The 21,379-nt window shown below is 40.1% G+C and overlaps 1 protein-coding gene across 1 annotated transcript in view; it reads left to right on the forward strand.

The window, feature by feature from the left end:
* The window catches only part of chst11 (carbohydrate (chondroitin 4) sulfotransferase 11), a 70,133-nt gene that overhangs the window by 21,244 nt on the left and 27,510 nt on the right, over nucleotides 1–21,379 (forward strand). The gene's annotated exons all lie outside the window — the stretch shown is intronic.

The raw sequence follows: 21,379 nt of genomic DNA on the forward strand, positions 1-21,379 counted from the left end.
AAGCCGACTTTGGATGATTCAATGTAAAAAGGTAAATTATTTCTACTCAACTATCCAGGATGTTTTAAAAGCTTTTGAAAATAATCAATCAGTGGAAAAGTATTAATATTCAAATGTATAGAAATCCTCTTGTATTGAACCATTACTTGGTTGTTAATGGTTTGTGCTTGTACAGCACTTTTATCAAATCCAGAGGACCCCACAGCGCTTCACACTACATTTCAGTCATTCACACACACATTCAGATGCTGATAGTGGCAGGCTACTGGACAGCAGAACCGTGGCATTAGTAGTGGACAGCAGAGTTCTGCTGCCACTGATGCAGTAAGTGCTTAGAAGTGGTTCTGCTCTCAAAGTGAGGTGAAGTCTGGGAAACATTTCATACATCAGGGTCAGAAAGAAGCCGCATCTGTACAGACTAACACTCTGCTGGAAGGAAAGGGATGAAAACCAAAAATCTGGTGAAAACTGACATTCTTTTCATCTGAGGAAAAGGGCTTACTTCCAGATCAGAAGTAAGCCCTTACTTCTGATCTGAGGGTAGTTAATTATGGGCCTCGCATGGTGAGGGCCCAGTGAGATGTCCAGATGCTTTAGGTCCTCAGTGATGAGCTACCCTCTGAGTGTAGACTTTACCATGTAGACTTTCCAGCCTGCAGCTTTACACAAAGATGGCACCTGTACTGTGTTCAGGTAGGAGTCAGAGCAAGTGGACAAACTTCTGAGTTACTGGTTGCCTAGCAGGAGAAAATCCTTGATGATGTCATGTCAGATGTTAAGCTGATGATAACGATGAGATTTTGAGACGAAGGGCTAGGTATTGTCTTGGCTGAATGATAGCTGAAATTTCTGTGTTCTATCATTTCCCTTCATCATCTTGCAGTAGGGTCCAAGTCTGTCCCGTTAAGCACAGAACCGCCAGAGTCATTAGAGCCCTGCTGGAAAATGAAATCAGCATCTCCATGAAGCTTGTGAGCAGAATAAAGCATGGAGTGCCTGAGAATGTCCTGGTAGAAAACTGCATTGACTGTCATCAGACAGGATGTGGCCCAGAAGGTCAGAGATAATCGTTATGAAGAAGAGGAGTTGAGACTTTGATCTTTTGCTTCAAGTTTTTCAGCCTATTTTCTATATGAAGAAAAAAAATCTACTCTACCATCTGTCACTTGGTCTGTAAATTTAATGTGAGCAAAGTATTTTCTTTGCACTTCTAGACAGAAGGAAGCTGTTTTTAAAGTTGTCACACAGCCATTTAATGAGCAGAGCTGTTGTAAGCGAACAATCTCAGAAGCATAATGAGGAGGGAATATAGAGGGAGCCAAAAACGGAATAGGTTCAGTTTATTTGCAGGCATAATGAGGAATTGATTTCCCTAAATGCACATGGGGATGAAAACCTATATTTATGTCTTTCTATCTTCAGAAGGACTTTCCATTGTCTTCCATTCATTTTTCATTCATTGATATAGCCTAACCCTGACCCTTAACCTGACCATGTCTAGCCCTAACCCAAGCATAACCCTATTAATACTGTAGTTCTAAACCTAACCACTAACCCAAACAGCACTTCTTCTTATGGGGCTCTGGGGTTTGGGCCCCAAAAAGAGCAATCAGTGTTCACAATGTTATTTAGGCATTTGTTAGGAAAAAAGGCCTTTCACTGAATCAAAAACAAACACTTTAGTAAGCCATAACCCATAAATAGCACTCCTTCTCATGGAGCCCTGGCTCTGGGCCCCATAAGGAGCAGCGGGTCCTTACAACATAATATTTGTTGAAAAAAATGGGCCTTAGAAGGTGAGAAATGCTGAAATACACAACGTGCATTTGCATCCCTATCGACTCCTGATCCTGCACTTGATGATAAAAGACTCTTAATGATCGTTAGTCACGCACACACCAATAGAAATAGAATTCCACCTAAGCACCGTCCAAGCTCATAGACAAACTGAAATTTATTGAACCTCTCGGTTCACGCCGCTGTAACCAGATGCCGCACACCCACTCATTTTGAGGCTATTTTCAACTACACACGCACACAGAATCATACGAGGCCCTACACATTAATTATCCGACATCACACTGAGTTTAGAGCTGGCTCCTCAGCTGTGCACAGTCATTTAGACATCCTTGCACAGAAAAGCGCAACCCGATCTGTTTTTATCTGTTTACAAACACATAACAACTTCAAAGTTGTTCATTGGGGTTTCAGCAACTAAAGCAGAAGAAGAGGGAAGTGGCCAGAGGAAAGTCGTGAGAATTCCTGGAGCGGATACCGCACACAATGAAGGAGTTCCTCTGCTTAGGAGAAACTAGAATCAAAATGTTAGGCCAACGTTAATAAGTCAATCTCCCAAAGTGTATTTGAACATCATTTTTCATTCATGTTCATTTGTGACTTAAAAAATATAGAAAAATTCTAAAAAAAAAAATCTCAAAATAAATCAAATAGAAATACAGAGCTCCATAACTGACTAAACTCTGCAGTCATATAATCATATGATACTTGCTAACATTGTAGTGTTACAATAGAAATAAAATAGAAATAAAATAAAATGAAAATAAATATTTTAAAATGTTTACTGATTAAAACTAAAATAGCAAAACATAAATATGGAGTAAGTAGTAATGTACTTAAACCGAGAGACAAACTAAGCGGTGGCATCTTTGGCTTGCTTTTTATTTATTTATTTTTTTTTATCAGTGTGGTTTGGAATACTAACAGTTAGTGGTGGGACAACATTAAGTTTTTATTTGAGTTCTTTGAAAGGCACAATTAATGACATTTTAATTGAAAACATATATCGACCAAATAAGCAACATTCTCTACTCAAAAATAATTTTCACAGCTAAATTATTGAATACATATTAGCTCAACAACAATGACATTTATTGTTTTTAATTTGTTATTTAGGTTATTCAACCTCCAGAATGTTCTAGTCATTCAGCTTTCCACAATTTGAACATATTGATATTCTTGGCAAAGAAAAGCAGCTTTATCGTCCATCACTGTTATTTGCGGATGTCGCTGGTGTGTCAGACTTACAAGTGACGCACAAATTCAAAGGTTTCTCTTTTAACTTTTGTATGAAAAAAAAATTGCATTTAATTTTGTTAAAATTGTTGATGTTTTATAGTCAATCAAAACTAAAATCCCAGCCTGACTAACAATATAACCCACTAAAACCTAACCAGTGTTGGTCAGCAAACAGGAGCACTGTCTGAGTCAAATGGTATGGACACACACACACGCACGCACACACACACACACACACGCACGCACGCTCGCACACACACACACACACGCACGCACGCACGCTCGCACACACACACACACACACACACACACACCCCCACACACACACACGCACTCACGCACGCTCGCACACACACACACACACACACACACACACACACACACACACACACACACACACGCACCCACACACGCACACACACACACACACACACAAGCCTACCTCTAAGCCTAACCCTTAACCCTAACAAAAGATGACCCATCACATCAGGACCATGCTGTGGCCCTTGTAAAGCCCATCGCTCTTCTGTGGGTTAGAGATTATGCTACAGGAAGAAAGTCGTAAATGGGATAGCTAAATCCATACACACATACCCACACACACACAACACACTTCCTCTCAGCTCCCTACCAATTAAGGCTTTTGTAATTGCAACCTAACATTTGCCAAACTTGTTCACACTTCAAAGGCAGTTGACTGAGATTTGAAAAGTAGAGGAGCTCCGCCATCAACCTGTCATCATCATCATAATCATCACCATCATCACATTCATTACCATCATCACCATCATATCCTCTTTTTAATCATTCATTTCCAGTGCTCAATGAATGTCCGCAGATGGTCAGACGATCACCAGTTGAATCAATCAGTGTTTGGAAGGCTGTCAGTTTCACTTTCAGTTTCAAAGTCCCCAATAGGAGTAAATCTTCACCAGCGTAGACCAAGTGTCCGCCTGGTGCTACATGAGACTAAGTGATATTGTTGTTGTGCCATTGCTGGGATGTAAAGATAGCAACTGTGTAAATGGAGATCAGCAAAATCGTTGCTTTCTTAGGAAGTTGGAATTTCCATGTTACAAATCAGATACAAATTGGCGTAGTTAGTACAACTGATTGATACTATCAGCAACGATCTGAGGTTTCTCACCAACCCAAACCTCAGACTCAATATGACTGCTGCACACATAAAGTTAAACTGTTAATCTTCCTCTATGCACTTCTTCTTTTGATCACATTGTTGTCGCTTTTTTGTTATTTCACTTTTATTTAAACAGGTAATGTCATTGAAACAAATGGTCTCATTTTCAGGATTTTAAATCAGTGGTACGTATGTATATATGATATAAACATTAGTGCCTATCTCAAATGAACGTTTTGGGCGAGAGGCAGGGTCACCGCCAGTCTGTCACAGGGCAACACAGAGACAGACAGGACAAACAGCCATCCAAAATGTCCTGGTATGCTAAAGTATTCGATAGCAGTTCCCTCCATTGGAATTAAGGGACCAGCCATGGAGAGTTTCCATGACATTTTCCCTCATTGCTGTGAAGGCCACATGGAGTTCTGTTAATATTGAATCTCCAGAAACTGACAACCTCCAATGAAATCTCACAACTGGACTCATTGTTCTATCACAGAACCACGCTGGTCTTCACTGAGCAGTCTGAATGTCTAGATGCTGCATTTATTTACTGTAGAACAACCAGATTCAATGTTCCAGATAGGAGAGCAAATATACTCACATATAGTTCGTAGCAATGTACAACACTGATGTTATTCAGTGCTTAAATGTAAAAATAAACTGTGCACGGTTAAGCTAGTCACATATCACAACAATTAGAAAATCAAAGGGTGTAAGGATCCCTGTAAGGGTCGTTTTCAGAGTTCATAAATGAACACAAAGGATTATCTTTCCCTCCGGAATTAAAAATAGAATCTAAATGGGTTTCAATGCTAGTATCTGTTGCTGTTATGATTTATGAAATTCTTTTATCTCTAGGCTATACAGCACAGATAGATTGCTCTGTATGGACTGACCTTAGCTTTCCATTTTAAATCCTCTCAGGATTGTAAAACCTGATGCATTTTGCTCTGTTGCCCATAGGTTTATTTTATCTTCTCTTCCTCTCATGAAACAAGTCTTTTGGGTTTTACCTAAATCACTCTCCCTCTCCTCCGGCTTAGAGCCTGCCTCCTCCTCTGAGTTTCTCCTGAAGGTTTTCAACCTTATTCTCTCTATATTTAGTCCCTGGGGCCAGCTGTGCGTCAAGAGGGAGCTGATCTTGCTCGCAGCAGCTGAGTTTACCCACAAAACCTTTATTTGGAAAGGCCACACCCCAGAGATGAGAGAGAATCACTGAGATGATGCGTGGTACCAAAGGAGAAAGAGACGATTGTATGATTGTATGGCTATAAAAAAAAAAAAAGCTGTAGAAGAAGATCAGGCAAAGAACGAAAAAAAAAGATTGTAATTTCATTACTTCTGGCTAAAAAAAGATTTCTGTGTTTGCTCCCAATGGCTATGTTTAAAATTTCCACAAGAATAGTTTCCTTCTCATTAAATAATACTTTCATATAAACCCTGCCCACCAGTCACCATAAACCTAGAACTTATTTAAAGTTATTTCAGATCAACAAGGATAGGCAGAAAGAGTACATCAGAAGCTTAACTTCTGATGTACTCTCTGAACAAAAGCCAATATTTTTTGTGACATTTAGTCATCAATTCATATATTACATAAGTGTTTTAATGCATTTTGAATTCTCTGTGTATAATCCCAGTGGACCAGCCATGAACATACAGCTGATAAATGTATGTTAAGCAAATCATAAATAATTAGAGCATCTAGATTTTATTAATATTATTATTTGCATTATTATTGGTCAAAATACACATCAGTTGTCCGACGTCTTGGATTTCACAATGCACAGTGGGGCTGTTGGTAGCCCCACTGGAGTTAGCATGCTGTCCCCAAGCACATGTAGAAAGATTTTGTCAATCCTTTGCAAATTAGCTCAAGCTCAGTCAGACTTTGATGGGAAACATCAGTGAACATTAGTTTAAAGTCTTGCATTACATTCCAAGTAATGCAAGACTTGTCTTTACTTGTCTTCATATTTGTTGGCCTGCAGGAGACTGAATAGCCTCCCGGGCTTTGAGTCATTCAGAGCGTTTAGGATTTCATCCAAGATGTCCCTGCATTTAGCTTCATTCATCGTTCAAACCTGAACGATGAATTCAGGATTGAATTCATCGCTTAAAAAATTCCCACAGCATGATGCTGCCACTGCCATGCTGGTGATGATCTTTTATAGCCTAACCCCATCTTCTTCATGATGCCGTCTAATAGGTAACATCTGAATACAGTCAGTTACACTGGATTTTTCTCTTTTATTTAGCGGTATCAGAGTATTTCTTGAATACAAATGTGTGCCACACCTTTCAGAGGTTTGTCTGAAATCCCAACAAAGGCACACAGAATTTTGTCTTTGGAATGTGATAAAACGTGAAAAGATTCATACTTTTGCAATCGTACGTGGCACTGCATGTGCCTCAGAGCCATCCAGTCATAAACCTGCCATTTATAGCTGCAGAATGCTAGCATTTTTCAGGGACTTCAGTTTGTCTGAAGTGTAACCAGTTATTTTTTCGTTTCTTCTCTCCCCTCTGCTCCTTCCACCTACACGTTCTCTCCGCAGCTGAGCAGATCAAATTTCAGAGTATGCAGCCGTGTGTACATACAAGGTCAAAGCTTAACTGTGACTCTACACATGCCTGCTGACTCTCAGCTCTGACCATAAAAAGCATGTTGACACACCCATGTTTGAACTTGCTTTGGACAAAAACTGTAAATCGTTCTTTTCTAATGTTTGTCTATAAATCTTTTATTGTAACTCTGTTGCAACCAAATGTAAATAAAAGAACTTAGAATAGCGAACAATAGTGTTGAAATTAGTCGTAAAATCTGCTTTCATTCTATATTCAGCACTGGAAGCCATCTTTGTTATTTAATTTCGGATGTGGATGTGTGTTCTCCTTCATCTGATTTCAAGTCCACACTGTGGAGGTTGATAAAAAGCATTGTGGGAAGTGTAGGAAATGCGAGGAAAAAGGAAAAAAACAGAACCAAATGGGAAATATTGAGGGAATGTGTGGACCTCAGAACTAACTAATTACAGGATTTCAGAATGGAAATAACTGTGGTTGTCATCATCACGGTTTATATGCAGCACATGTATGACCACTTGAATGTGAGTGGATGTTTCCTTTTACCCCACTGACCTCAAACTTTGGTTAAATAACAGGCAAGTAGTAAAATTAGGTGCAAACGTTTAACACATGCTGGCAGATGAAGCAGTGCTGGGAAACTTCCCAGCAGCACATGGATACTCCCAGGATCCAATCATTCACATATTTTTAGGAACCATACCATTTTGGGGGAATGTGGGGTGTTTTAGGAAGACGTGGCTAAAGATGGGAGCCTTCATGACCTGGTTGGGTCTGGTGACTCCCTAAAACAGCTGAACGGTATGAGGAAAGGCGAAGGAGAGGTCTGTTCATATGGGAGGTTCAGGAAGGGTCAAGAAAAGTCAAGAAGGGTAAAACCGAACTAATCCAGGCTGTGTTTGGCACTGAGCATCCAGCCAGGCATTGGACAGAGAGCTGCAAGGTTTTTCTCAATCCATGACCTCCAAGGTCTCTTTGGAAATGTTCCACTGGCAGGTAACACAAGGCAGATAACGTTTCTCAATCATTTCTGAACAGCAGAGTCCAGACTGCCTGGATGAAATTAAGCGTAGAACAAGGAGCTGGTTTTTACCAGACCGTGGTACCAGCATCAGACTTTACAACACCATGCCCACAGGGGATTCTGTTCCACAGCAGAGGTAGAAAGGTTTTTCAGAGTGATAGAGGTGAATCCAGGGCAATCCTAGAAAAACACCTTAGGCAGCTGATCTGGCTGGTAGCTCACCACGATTTCACCACTTCAAAGGTCTGATTCTCACAAGAGTTAAGTTACAAAAGGAAAACACTCTTGTTTTGACTATTAACCTTTTTTCTGTTTGACCTCATAAAGTGTGTTTTTAAACTGGAGGGAAACAGACCAGCAGCATGAAGAAGTGATATTTTATTGTCTTTAAGCCGTTTCTTCATGTGAAAGGCTGACGCTGGAGGAGTATTGGCTCCTGACAGGTAGAAATACTGCAGTCTCCTCTGACACAAACCTCACACACATACTTGTGCTCTGTCGGATGATCATCAGCTTGTTCCTCTCCTCTCCTCTCCTTGTCTCTCTCCAATCTCAAAGGCTCACTGTATCGCTCTTAGTGACGTAGGTCTAGGTGTTGTGTCAACAGCACAGCAATGCTGAGCTGACATTAACTAACAAAGGGTGCTTAGTAAGCTGGAAGCACTAAATCTAGTGCAAGGATTTGGAATGACAGGCATTCTGCCAGTGTTGTGGTACTCGAGATCGGTCTTGGTCTCGAGTCCGGTCTTAAGACCGTTTTCTGATGGTCTCGGTCTCGTCTCGGACTCGACCGCATTTGGTCTCGGTCTTGTCTCGGTCTCGGGCTCTGAGGACTCGGCATTTTATTTCAAGAACAGTCGAGACCGCAGCTGTGAAAATATCACTAAACGTGCAGCATACTGTCCAGTTTATTTGTTAACATCTTTGTTTTCAGTGGATGCAAAACATTAAAATCCAAGCAACTACGTGTTTCTCCCCCTCCCCCTCCCCTCCCCACCTTTCACTCGCACGCGGCGCTCCAGGACATGCGCAGTGGTTTTCTCTCAGCGGCAGAAAATGTTTGTCTAATCGTCAGTAATATAATAGCGCTGCATAAATAGTAAGAAATCCGATGGCCAGAGCTAACTCAGCAGCGCTTCGCTTTCACAGACGGTGGGGACAACCTCTAACTATTTTCGTCACTTAGAAAAGTAGCTCAAAGAAGGTAAGCCCCGTTAACGTGATGTTAGCAAAGCTAGCTGTACAGAGACACATAAGAATTTGTGATGAAAAAAAGTCACTCACTGCCTGAATTATTGTGCGGAGGTGTAGACTGACTTGTCGCATATATAGGACAACGCTATGTCCAAAAGTCTGCAATATAGTGATGTGACATTCAGAAACAGTCGATTCTTCTTCACGGCTCTTTATTTATTAGATAGGACTGGAGTGTCACTCACTGAGAGCCGTTGTTCTATCAGATTACCATACACTGTCAGAATAGCATACGTGCAGAGTACCATGCTTGCGCATGTTCGACCGGCAGAAGAGTTGTCAGTTCACCATATGCAGCAAGTTATGACGAAAATAAGTCATTAAATTGTTTTCAATGATAACTATATAGATATACATGTGTTGTCATGGTTGCAAAGTGTATTTAAAGCAGGTCTGGCTGCAGCTGGAGTCAGCTACAACACACGCCCGTGTAAAACTCACTTAACCGCTAAGTCAGGATGCCATACAACTGTTAATAACAGATCTACGTCATGATTCTATGTTCCTAGCATACATGCAGTGAGTACCATGCCAGCGCATGCTCCTTAAGAAGTCCGACCGCCAGTGGAGTTGTCAGTTCAGCATATGCAACAAGTTATGACGAAAATAAGTCATTAAATTGTTTATAATATGACATAAAATGATAACTAGATAGATATACATGCGTTGTCGTGGTTTCAAAGTGTATTTAAAGTAGGTCTGGCTGCAGCTGGATGCCATACAACTGTTAATAACCAAGTGTATGATGATCTACGTCATGATTCTATGTTGCTGATTAAATAAAATCATATGGTAATGACAGCGTATGGATGTCTGAGCTAAGCGTACGACTATCTGACAACGTATGCTGATCTGACAGAACACCGTGAGTTTGTGTTAAGCGTATGACGATCTGACCTGACAGAACACCCATTCTTTGTTCTAGTAATGCTCTGTGTACACTGCATCATTATTTAATTATGTACGTTGATATTTAAATTAACAAATAACTAAAACACAAGAACGAAAGAGCATGCACATTGCTCTTTGTTTTTGTTCAAAGTGTCAGCTGTAATGTCTGCCATGGTGTCAGACTACCTGGCTTCATGTACTGGGATAGAGAGTGAAAACAGTCACGATGAGCGCCTTCTGTTTGGTTACTTCTTGCTTGTTGCTCCTTGGTCAGTGTTCATAGTTGAGCGTTATTTACCGTCAGGGCATTGCCTCAATTGCTATGTTTAATGGTGCAACAGTGGTGGATTCTTATATGAGCAATATGGGCAAATTCCCAGGGTGTTATGTTTTTAGGGATGGCACGAGACATCACACATTGTAACACAGAAATGGAATATTTAATATTGGTAAAATGTATTAAGTATTTAATATCTAGGTGTTTTTATGGGAATATGGATCTTTCAGATTATTCTGAGAAGCAATTTCGATCATATTTTACATTTTATTGTGTCATGTAGCACGGCCGCTGGTCTTGGTCTTGACTCGGTCTCGACTTTCCTCGGTCTTGGTCTTGACTTGGTCTCGGACCCTAAAAGTCTTGGTCTTGTCTCGGTCTCGATACACTCTGGTCTTGGTCTTGTCTTGGTCTCGGGTTAGGTGGTCTTGAACACAACACTGCATTCTGCATAACACTGGTACTTTGATAAGCCTGAAAATGTGTTCCAATGTTATAATCTCAATCTAAAATTAATTTTACAATTTTTACTGATTTTTATTCCAAATTATCAGCACTTTTTGAACATCTTGTTGACTTGTGGTATATTGAAACATAGTTTGAATATTCTCCAATATCTAAAGCAATGCCGTTAATTTCCTTCTTTCTGTGATGACTGAATAAATACAGACTGAACAGCAACACATTGTGACAAACCTCATAACTTCAATATTTGGGTAAATAATATTAACAAAAAGTTGTGAATTATATTCATGATGATCTGTGCTTAAGATTCTGACATGTTCAAGACCTCCATCCAGGGGCGGTATGGGGGGGGGGTTGACAATTCTAGGGGCCCTGACCAACAGGGGGCCCTCCACAATTTAATTATTTATTTTTTGTTCATTGAAATAAAAATAAAAAATTGGGAACCTGTCAGTTACAAAATTAATCATATTTTGTTTTCGACAATTGATTTTAGCAGTAAAAATTTAATATTCCCACTCCCAGATAAAAAAACATACATCCATATTTGCCCTGAACCCCCCTGGATCTTCATTACATGGTTCGTTCCTGCTTGGTGAGCTTGACTGCACCGTCAGCAGCAGTGAGTAGAACATAAGAATGACTGTTGCAGCTACTATGCTGCTAAGAAAAATTATGAAATCAGGTTTTCAAAAAAGAAAAAGAAGTAGAGAGAGGGAGAGAAAGAAAGGCAAGAGTGTCAATTTATTGTTCAGTTTTTCTCTGAGAGGTGGGCAGACTGTGTGAGATTATCAACCATTTAGCATAGTTAGCTTAGCTACAGACTACTGTTTGCCTCCATTTCACTAGCATTTAATGAATTAAGAAAAAAAAACAAGATATTCATATATTGAACTTGTACCTGTACCTTTTACGACTTAACAACATATGAGTCAGTCACCAGCAGCTCTAACCCACGTACCTCCTGACCTGCCCTCTCCTAAGTGAAATTAAAGCTGCAGTAACTTTTTTTTTCTTTCACATATTTGTTAAAACTGTCATTATGTTGTGACACTATGGTATGAGGGATGATCTGTGAAAAATCTATTTCTTCGGCTTTCTCCCAGTGCTATCTAGAGACAACCAGTCAGTGGCAGGAGAGTTTTAGTGCTGTCAATCACAATCTCATGTGGTGTTGCTCATCCTTCCTCTCCTCGCTCTGTTCTGTGCTGCAGCTAGCATAGCCTATTGTGAATGCTCAGTCTAGTTAGCATAGCTACCAATGAGCACAGATAAACTATTTTCCTGCAATGACATATTGTTTCTCCACCAGTAGCACATTTAGCAGTGAGTGAATGAAGTTGATTGACATGAGACAGTATTGTGTCACAATACTGATATACTGTGAAAGTAGCACATGACGCCATTTCAAGGAAGATGGAAGCATCATACCAAACATGTTTGTCTGGACACAGCAACGATTCAAACAGAGGTAGATGTGAAGCTGATGGCCTCAGCAGGAAACGCTCACACTCAGCTGAAAGTGGAGGTTGTGGATTTGAACCCAATTACCTTCAACCATAGCCACACCACGTGTCTGCACATAGTTAAACACCTCATGCCATTTTACAGTTGGTGTGTTGGTGTTCCACGTGTCAGCGCACAATGACGGCACGAAGAGGAGGGGGATGCAGAGGGAGGGCTGGTCCTTCCATGAAACAATGCATTTCACTGCAGGGTGCAGGTCATAAACAGCTTGAGTGTGAGTGCTTTTGTTCAGCTTGCAGATGTGAAACCTCAGCATTACTTCAATACATCCAAACGAGGTGGAAGAAGACGACAGAAAAGGTTTTATTAAGTGGATTTAAGTCTGGAGAGTAGGCAACGGGAAGTCAAGTTTTAGAGTTTTTCTCTGTAGCTTTGGCCTTTTTTTTACTGTAACCAATAAACTAATTGGTAAGTGGCCATCATGTTAACTGATTCTCATTTGGCATCATATTGACTGTTGGGCTTGTTGCAGAAACTCCATTCAGTTGGGGGCAAGTTATCTATTCTGACTATTAAGGACTTTGTTAGAGCCAACATTCAACTCCACCCTGTTATTGACTTTCTAATCATGTTGAGTCTTTGATCCATTGACCTTAAATGTTATCAAACTAATTCGGTGCATGTAACCATAATCCTACTTCTGCCAACAATTTAAAAAACATGAAATACTACACTAATTAGGCCTTAAGAAATATCATGTAGAAAAAATATACAGGTTAAGCAATGACATGTTGTCACATTTTACAAAACTATTCAGCCACAAACAAATAAATAATTCTCTGGCATCAGCTCAGCTTTTTCTTTATGATAACAATTCAAATTCAAAAATGTGTTATTAGTCCAAAAGAGAAAATAAGTGTTGTTGTTATTCCTATCAGCCAAGTTTCTTCAGAGTTGCTATGGTGATGGCTGTGAGCAGGAAAATCTCCTGTAGCAGTCTATATTACAGCAGCATGAAAAGGCCTCTGCCTGTAGACGTCAGGGTTATAATGTTCTTCATTCTCCAAAGGATTCTCTTTTTTCAGATAGTATAAAAATAATCAATACAATTCTCTTGTGACATATATTTACGTGGGTATCAGATGGTTATCAGATAGCTTAACATTTACAGGCTCCAGATCAGTTTACCATTTTGCATATTTAGACCTCCATCTGGAAACTTCACACTGAAACTTTGTACATTTCTACCTTCAACTTGTATGTTTAAAGAAATCCCTTTGATTCCATATACTTAAATCAACAGCATATCAGCTCGATTGTCATTCTATGTTCATGAAATATGGAGACAAAAAGTCTCAGAAATGCTTCATTAAATCTGACATGTCGTACTGAAGTATTTACAAAAAGTTTTGATCTGCACCTACCAAACGGACAGTGTCCCACGCAGCACATTTTTGGTTTTTGGGGAGTTTCTACTATGTATTCTGAATACGTATTAGTTTTTTCTTTTTTTTTTTAACCAATCAAAATTCTTTAGAGAATATTTGGTCAGAAGAGAAGGTCAAAATAACAGACGAGATCATTTTAAAACAGGTCTGTAATGTAACTGCTCAGTGTTCGCAAACACTGATATAAATCTAATTGTATTCATATTTCCTAGGAAGAGTGTTATCTTGTATCTCACATATTCCAATTTATTTCAATTTCATTAACAGTTTGGAGTCATTTATTCAAAATAGGGCAAATTATGCTGGTAGATTTCTTTCTTTGCTCTGACTGCATTAGCACTGAAGGTAAAAGGAATCAAATTTATATACATTCAATTTTGTCTTCTCACACAAATGCACCGTATTTGTAAAAACACAGCCGGGCAGGAATTATGGATTTCCACTACATGATTCTTTGAAAAAATAACATTCATTCAGGATTTTCATAGCAACGTCAAGGTGATTTGCTCTAAGCCGATTAGTTCATTAAGGAAAATTTGGATGTCACCATGTTCTGTGTGTATGTGTGTGTGTGTGTTTTGTATGAGTTTAACCTTTCTCTAGTGTCTGCTGACAGACAAAGCTGCTTAATGAAGCTGCTGTGCTGAAGTCAGAACTCATCGACCCATTTACATAGATGATTATCTAATTATGCTGAAATCAATGTGTCTAATGAGCCACATTGAGATGGAAGAGGTCAGATGTCACCGATCAGTTTGACTCAAGAACACAAGCAGACAGAGACCAATGCCACGGGACACTGAGCTCTTTTGACGCCTGCATTGAATTTTTGTTTAGAACATGATCCGTTCGGTTTATTATGGTCTGCATTTTTCTTGGTATCTAAATCAAACTAGAGATTCATAAATACTTCACAACAAAAGGGAGACAAAAATTTAATACTTCCCAAGAAGCAAATGATTCAACAAATGATCACTTTTTCCCATGGAAGAATTTATCATAGATGATGAATATTTGCTCAGGAAATAATCTAGCAGTTAATCATTACTTGAGTATTTGTTTCACCTCTAAACAGCTTAGTTATTGTAAAGTAAGAGATTTTTAAAATAACTATTTACGGATTAAACTTTGTGCATTTTACCTAATTATCATACTTTCTGCACTTTATTCTGTAACTGAGAATTTTAATAGAGAGGAGCAGAGCGGCTTAAATTAAAATAATATGTAAATTTTTTACTGCAGTAAACCTGCAGGTGTTCGCTCTGCAGCGTTGGCAAACCCGTCGCTGTTGGCTGAGTCTGCTTCCACCGGTGGGATTCTGTCTTCTGCATGGCAGATAAACGTTGTTACACAAAGTGACATACATACCCATCTCTGAAAAGCTCAAACAGCTTCTCATACTTGTTGACCTCTGAAGGTCTGCTGCACAGCGGAATTATTTTTACGCTTCTCAATAATCAATGTCAACCCAAGAAAAGTCTAATTTATCCGTACCATTGGTTTAAAATGATTAAAAAAGGTTTTTTGATTAAATCAAAAAACCTTTTTTGATTTAATCGTGTGTGCGTCTCTTGGCAGCAGCTTTGTGTTTCTCACGCTGCATTTGGTTCTTAACACCCATAAGGCCGAGCTTTTTCCACAGAATGCATCGTGTGACATTTTATGGGTTGGCAACAGAAGGCAGCCAGTGGCAAAGACAAACGGCTTCCAGCCAACCGGCAGAAGATTTACAAGATAGACAAAAGAAAACTAGTTAACTAGCCACCAACGGGATATTAGCAGCTAGTTAACCGTACGTCTGTGTGTGATTAAAACTTATACCTGACAGAAAAACCCCTACATAAATCATATGAGATTGAACAGTCCTGTCATGACAAAATTTAGGACCCATAATTAACATACTCAATTCAAACTTTAAAGAAATTAAGACATTTTAAGGCCTTAATTTACACAGCTACATAGACATATGAACAAGTTGATGCACAAACATCCTGATTACAGAAGAACAAAGGAACAGAGACAACAAAACTGTCAGTACATCAAAAAGACAAACAGACCATCACATAAAAGCTTAAGAACAGGAGATTAAAAACAAAAGGTTAAAATTTCAACTTTTGACCAAAATTAAAACCATTTTTCAAGTTGTAGCTGATTCACAGATTAGTCTTTCTTTTAAACTCTTCAAAGTGACGCAATCTGCTGTGTCCCTCAGGGGTCATCAAGTCATTAATGGTGGAACTATAGATGAACTCAGTGGCCATTTGCTGCCTGATGTACAGAACGCTGAGGTCTTACATGTCTGATCTTTGTCACATTCAGCATTATTTAAAGTGAACTACTGTACAAAACCACAACAGATTCCATCATGTTTTTATGTATTAAACAAAAGCGATGCCCCAAAGGAATCGCTGTGTGTGAGGAAATAATAAGTTTCAGTTAATTTTCTTTAGATCTCTTTGATTCAGGCTGTTGGCAGCAAAAGCTTCCCTCCTTGGCCTGCAGCAGCCACCGCATCGCTCCACCTGGGTCTCATTCCTCTTCTGCTTTCTCTGGTGAGCTTTTAGCAGCGCTGGCTCCTTCTGCTCAGCTAGGAGCGATTACTCATCTCCTCAACAATCACTTCACGTCCCTTCTTCCTCTGCTGGAGCCTGACTCATCTGTCTTTACGTTGCGCTTCTTTGCCTTTCCGCAGGACAATACAACACTTCACCTGTTTTCAACAATTATGGCACCCCAGTGGTTTATAATGTATAGTTACCACAATAGATGAGTGATGATTTCCTTTCTTTTTTTTATGAATGATACATACCTAAGCTCCAAGTTTCTGTTGAACCAGGCAGAGTTGGAAGAGCCAAGATGGTTTTCTAGGTGACCCACAAAACAAATGATGTTTGCTCTACAGTTAAAGAGCTGCTGCTGGAACAATGTCACCTCAGCTTTGATGAAATAATTGCAAACCTGGAGGAAAAATGATAATTTATGACAATGACTATCTGATTGTCCTGTAATTCAATGAGAACGACAATACACTGGTGCTGCGTGTGTGTGTGTGTGTGTGTGTAGGGGTGTGTGTGTGTGTGTGTATGCGTGTGCGTTTTAATTTTGTGCAGCATAAACTCACCTGGATGTTTTTCTGTGGGTAATGCTGTTTGTACTGTAGCAAAGTTTGGACTTAACATTTTAATAAAGCCAACAAACACACCAGGTACTTTTGTCATCACCTTTATTAAAGACACACACACATCCACACAGAAAATGTTGAATTAAAACAATTGTTGCTGCAGCAACATTTTTTAAAGGCATAGAGTTGTTTTTCACAAATTTAAAAAAAAAAGTGTAAGAAACTGTAATGTGACAACGTTGTTCAGTGGATGAATTAAATTATTAAGTTTTAGGCAATTCAAGAAGTATTTAGAAAAAAGCAATAAAGGAGCATAGTTTTTCTGTATGAGGAAACAATTGATCAGGTGACACTTACACATCTACATATACTTTCAGAATTTACCTTTGATTTAATTGTGCAGCGAGTTAGAAAACATATTTTTATGTCTGTGGTCTGTGTTGTACTGTATGTGGCACCAGTAGCTCTGTGGTCTTAGATTGAGTTTTCTTGTTCACAGTTCTGCTAACACGTTTATTTTATTAGACAGTTACCCTCTCTAGTTTTGGATGCTGTGCAGCTGGAAGGATTTTCAGTCTTATGTTTTTACAATTGACAGATATGATACGTAACCAGTGGCAATGCTTGCCCACCATAAAGTGTTTTTGTCATGTTGGGTTTTAATCGTCTGACCCACATGCAAGAACACCCACAGAACAACGGAAATCAGTAAAATTATATTTATTGCAGAGAATGACAGTCAGAGAAAAAGGGGAAAAAACTGGTCCGGAGAGGATTCGATGCTTCTGGTTGGAGCTAAGGGTGAGAGAGTATGGTGAGTTCGATGACTGGAGGAAATGGTAAACTGCTGGAAGAAAACTTAACGTTCTTACTTCAGCTGAGATGATACGGACCGGGGGGGGGGGGAGTCTGAAGGATCCTGGCCGGATTACTTGAGGTCGAGTGTTGCTGCTTCGCTTATGGTGGTGGGGCAGCTCTGGAGGGCGGACGAGATCTGGGCGGGTTTCGTTATGGCCGGAGAGAGGAGGGCAGCGAGCGTGGAGATCCGATCACCAAGGTGGGATTCAGGGACTTGGGCATCCGGTGGGCAATAATCCACCGGCGTCACAAGGAGAGGTTCTGCGCTGGATTTCCACTAAGGGGGACACAGCTTCTGTAGTGAGAGTTCCTATGGAGGCACAAAAAACAAAGAATCACTAGAAATTCACAAAGTTCGATCACTGGAGAACTTCAGGTGGCCCGTAATACCAAAACTGGCAAAACACTCTGGCACTGGTGTGTAGGCTGCCTCCTCCTCTTATGCTCCTCCAAATGAGATCATGCAGTGCAGGTGATGAATATCAGCTGGTCCACACCCTCCAGGAATGACTGCCAGGCGCCCCCTGAAGGATGGACAGGGAAACAGCAACCCCAACCACAGACAGGAAACACCCAGGAACCCAACAGTTTTATTTTGTTTTATTGACAACCGGGAGCATCCGATTAACATCGCTAAAGCTCAAATAATAGCTGAACTCTGAACTGGAAAAGGAGGCTTCATGGATGCAGAGTGTGACCAGCGCGCAGAGAGAAGGACGGAGTTTTAATAGCACATTAACTGACCAAGCAGCTACAAAGCAGACCTTACAGATGTCACTGGTGTTCTGGTTAAATGATGGATTAAACTTAATAACTACCGATTACATCAACTGTCATTTCTTATTGAGCTTATGAAAGAGGGTTTGACTAATGGATTTTAAAGAGAGCTTATTTGACGTCACGTCTCCATTATTGACACGTATCCTGTCGTCTTAAGGTATATATAAAAAAAAAACCTCATGAATTTCTCAGCAGCTCTTGTTTTTCTGACATGCATAAAACATCTGAAGCTGGAGAGCATCTCTCCAGCTTCAGATGTTTTATGCATTTCCCCCCGGAGTCCAGATGAAAGGCACCAGGGGAGCCTGGGATCAGGCCGTGCTGTACCCTGTTGAGATGCTCTAATTGTTGCTGTCTGTTGTTGTCTGATGACTTTGTCTCCCCGCCCGCCTGCTGGTCAGTGATGTTCTCAGACTATATCTCAGCTTGTCAGTTTGCCGTCAGGTCTCAGGGATCATAAGCCTCCAAACACATTCCGGAATCCCTTTCTTCTTTACTTAGCTCATGTTTTCTTGGATTTTCTTGCAGGTTGGAGGTGTTGGGTGTGATTCCTGGTGGGCGTTTGTGTCGAAGTTCAGAGAGTTCATCTGCTGTTCTGATCTCTTTTCATCCATTTGTATCCTGGTGGTTTTGTGTGTGTTTGTCAAATGTTCATATATGTCAAAGAGCCTAGTGCATAAAGGGTTCACACACACAAAGCTGGAATAGATGCAGTTTTTCTACTTTCTTGTCATCCTAATTATGACAGGAAAACAATTATTAAACATGACACACATGAAGAACAAGGAATCTATACTTGTTCTTGTGTTTGCAAGAGAACACAGCCTTTTTTCCTTCTCAGAGGATACATTTGATGAGAAAAGAGTGTGTATTCTACTCTATATTCTAGCAATGCTATGTTCAGAGCTGTCACAGTTTTGGACTGTGTCCCATATCTTCCGATGGAGTTTCCAACAACAAGGCCTTTTAGGCTACATTCCCAACAACCCCGTTTGGTTCGCTTTAATCCAACTCCAATTCGTTTGCCTAGAAAGTCCAGTTCATTTTGGGAGGTGTGAACGTGGAGTTCTGATGTGGACCAAAGGAGTAAACTCTCATCCATCTGAAATTTGGGTTTCAGTTTGGTTGAAGTGAACTCTGGTGCATTCAAATGCATCTGTAAACACCAAGCAAACCAGAGACCGCTACAAAAGCAGGAAGTGGACTATAGGCAAAGGGAATTTTGGGTAAATACAACGAAAACAAACGTGTGAGCCTACCACACACGTGTCGAACTCAAGGCCCTGGGGTCAAATCTGGCCCGCCGCAGCTTTTTATGTGGCCCTCTAGTCTCCAAATACACCCTTCCAGTTTCTCCACAAATCCACAAAATTCACACAAAATCAACAGATCCCCACATTTTTTCTGATTTTTTTCTCAAAATTGTCCAAAAATTATAGTCTGTGACTGATACAACAATTGATAAAAAGTCATTCAACATGGGTGCAAATATAAAAATTCCTTTCAAATATTTCTAAATTAGCACCACAAAACCTGTGATTTTGATTATAAGAAAAACAATCACAAAATCCTGGATGGAGTGATCAGTGTGAAAAGATGTTCAATATTATTTTAAGAAACACTTGTTGAATGCTGAAACAGCTACTTATTTCATATTTTAGGAATGTAATGGGTTCTATCTGTCACAACCGGCCCTTTAAGAACATTCAGATTTTTGACAGGGTCTGAGTTTGACCCACCTGGCCTGTCACTAGAAATTTACATCCCACGTCTTTGTAATCTGCAGCTGTCTGACCTAACAGAGCCGTACTGCATTTCATTCAAATGTTCCACTTCTCCACCCTCACCACCACTTGTGCTTTCTCAGTTTCTCTACTATTTTCACAGTGTTTCTATTTACCTCTCCTTCATGAAGTCGCCCTGCGAAGTGTTCACCTCTCAGTCTCCAGCCAAGTCAACCAACTTGGATTCCTCTCTGGTGATCAGGTGCAACTTTTTCACTCCAGTAAATATCTTGCAGTTGAGAGGAGCCTCCTGTGGGGTTTCCTGAGGGGTTTCTGCAGGGGTTAGACTCCACATCTCTTCAGACTGAACTTAATGTGCTGAAGCTGTTTGATTTTATGCTCAGTAGAAGTAATGTACTCCAGGTTTCCCGCTCAGAGTCCTTATGTTTGGAGAGTCTGGTTGGTGATTACTGCCCATCAGCATCAAAAGATACAATTATGTCCACTTAGTGTATCTTCCTGCAGTCAAATGATACACCATCATCTCTTGCAAATTCACGACAGGAAATGCCTCACACTGCGCCGAAGGTTTCTTTGTAACACTTTATAAAACCCCCAGTGTCATTTCAGCTGTAAGTCTTGTGAGGTATGTTCATACCAGCTTTTCATATTCAGATTGCCCATTCTTCATGGCAAAATAAATCAGTTTCAAGATTTGCAGCAGATTTTCAGTTGCATTTATGTCTGGAAGAACATTCTGAGCTCCTTCACCATCCCACTGTGCAGTGGGGGTTGAGGAATCACAGCCACCAACAAAAGATTCACCCAAACTTCAGCATCCCCCTCACCTCACTCTAAAAACACTCCCTGTTGTCCAGTTTCATAGTTTACACACAAGATATACCTTGATATGCATTAATTTGCACAGTGAAAATCGTCTTAGTGCTGCCGCAGAAGCTAACATCCCTGGTCTTCCTTATCTCACCTCTTGGGGTTTCAGCCAGTCAGTGCCATGGAAGCTCAGCGCCACTTGTGGATTGGCTGTTTTACAAATGTCAGACAGGAGTGTGTCAAGGTATTTCAAGATGGATTCTTTTTTTAATAAATCCCCAAACAGGTGGATTTTCCACAAATCATTTGGAGTTCCAAAGAAAACTTCATGAATACTGAAGGGAGGGATCCTCTGTATGTTTTTTATTCAGTTAGTTTCTAGTTTAGTGACACTATATTTGTAACATTAATGGCACAGAAAACTCAGTTTATTTATTTGTTGTATTGTGTTCTTTACCTTTTTGCCCACATCATTA

The sequence above is a fragment of the Poecilia mexicana genome, unplaced genomic scaffold (genome assembly GCF_051168715.1).
Source record: "Poecilia mexicana isolate PSO_F unplaced genomic scaffold, ASM5116871v1 scaffold_23, whole genome shotgun sequence".
Classification (NCBI taxonomy): domain Eukaryota; kingdom Metazoa; phylum Chordata; class Actinopteri; order Cyprinodontiformes; family Poeciliidae; genus Poecilia; species Poecilia mexicana.